We start from the raw sequence: 2,198 nt of genomic DNA on the forward strand, positions 1-2,198 counted from the left end.
TTGGTATTTGATTTTATTTTTTATCAATATTAAACTCTTTATTAAGTACTTCTTGCATCGGGGCTAGAAAGCACTAATATTTTATAAATATTATTGGGGCTATAATAGTGCATGCACGACCATTTTAATTTTAGAAGCATAACTTTCCAGAAAATTTTGTCAAGTGGAAAAAATATAGATACCTTTTGATTTGCGGTGGTAATGTAGTAAATGTGTTATATACATTTAAATAAATATGAATTTTTAGTATACGTTTACTCTATGTCACATTGAATATATTTTAACACATATTTTAATATTGTTTTTTTTTTTTTTTTTTTTTTTATTTATTTTTTTTGCATTTTTCTGAAGCTGGAAACAGGGAGAGACAGTCAGACAGACTCCCGCATGCGCCCGACCGGGATCTACCCGGCACGCCCACCATGGGGCAACGCTCTGCCCACCAGGGGGCGATGCTCTGCCCATCCTGGGCGTCGCCATGTTGCGACCAGAGCCACTCTAGCGCCTGGGGCAGAGGCCACAGAGCCATCCCCAGCGCCCGGGCCATCTTTGCTCCAATGGAGCCTTGGCTGCAGGAGGGGAAGAGAGAGACAGAGAGGAAGACGCGGCAGAGGGGTGGAGAAGCAAGTGGGCGCTTCTCCTGTGTGCCCTGGCCGGAATCGAACCCGGGTCCTCCGCACTCTAGGCCGACGCTCTACCGCTGAGCCAACCGGCCAGGGCCTAATATTGGTTTTTAATTGATCTTATTTTTATTTCTTATAGCCCATAGTAAAATGAGTGGTGCAAGCAAGAAAAAAACTCGTCAATATTTGGAGGAATATTTAAAATTTGGGTTCATACCCGCTGTTCACGATGAGCGGATTCCTTTTTGTCTTTTATGCCAACAATGCTTGACCAACGAATCAATGAAATGAGGTCATCTTGAGGTGCATTTGAAGGTGAAACATAATGCTCATATTAATTCAGATTTGAGTTACTTTAAAACTTTAAAAAAAATTTTGAAAAAAGTACAACATTAAAGTCTCTATTTACTGCTCATACTTCAACTAATAATCATGTTCTTGAGGCTAGTTATCAAATTTCTTTATTCATCCCTAAAACTGGAGAAAATCACAGTATAGGAGAGAATTTAATAAAACCGTCAATATCAGCATTTCTTAAAACGGTTCTTGAAAAAGATGACAAAGATGTAAAAGCTATGCCACTCAGTGACAATACTGTTAGCAGAAGAATAGACGAAATGAGTGAGGATATTGAAAAACAACTTACTGAAAAGCTGAAAACAAGAAAATTCTCCTTGCAAATGGATGAATCAACTTTGAGAGACAGTGAGGCAGTATTGATAACTTACGTAAGATATATTGATAAAGGATATTTTGCTGAAGAAATGTTGTTCTGTAAAAGATTAGAAAGCACCACTACCTCCAAAGATATATATAAGCTAAAAAACTACTTAGATGTCAATGATATACCAATGAAAAATATAACATCTTGTGCTGCAGATGGTGCTCCCAATATGATGGGCAAGAAAAATGGCTGCTTAAAATTAATGAAAGATGCAAATCCAGAAATGATTCTTGTGCATTGTGTTATTCATAGGGAAAACTTGGTAGCTAAAAACATCTCGCCTGTTCTGAATGAAGTATTACATACAGTAATAAAGTGTGTTAATGCTATTAAAGCTAGTGCCAAATGTGAGCATCTTTTCAAGCTATTTTGTGAAGAACAAATGAAGACCATGTGAGACTTTTACTTCATACTAAAGTAAGATGGCTATCTAAAGGAAACTGTTTGAAAAGATTTATGGAACTGTTTGATGCTCTTAGTGATTTTTTAAGCGACAAACCTGAAATGAAGTATCTGTTAACAATAGATGGTAAAACATTTGTGAGTTATTTAGCCGATATCTTTGAAAAACTAAATATATTAAATAAGCAACTTCAAGGAACAAATAAAACTCTTGTCAATGCAAAAGCAAAGATATTTGGTTTCATTACCAATATTGAGTTATGTCAGAAACATATTAACAACAAAAATTTTAAACAGTTTCATTGGCTCCAAAAATGTGAAGTAACTGATACCGCTTTACTTGTTATTGTCAATCATTTGAATATTCTATCGGCTGATTTAAAAGAAAGATTTTCTGATTTAAAACAAATTGATTTCCCAACATGGATGATGCAGCCAATGTTAGTGGA

General features: G+C 35.9%; 1 non-coding gene across 1 annotated transcript; it reads right to left on the minus strand.

The window, feature by feature from the left end:
• Positions 1-645: 645 nt before the first annotated feature.
• TRNAS-AGA (transfer RNA serine (anticodon AGA)) lies at positions 646-720 on the minus strand. Its single transcript has one exon. It is a non-coding gene; the product is annotated as a tRNA-Ser (tRNA).
• Positions 721-2,198: the final 1,478 nt, after the last annotated feature.

Source organism: Saccopteryx leptura, chromosome 1 (assembly GCF_036850995.1).
Source record: "Saccopteryx leptura isolate mSacLep1 chromosome 1, mSacLep1_pri_phased_curated, whole genome shotgun sequence".
In the NCBI taxonomy this organism is placed as follows: Eukaryota; Metazoa; Chordata; class Mammalia; order Chiroptera; family Emballonuridae; genus Saccopteryx; species Saccopteryx leptura.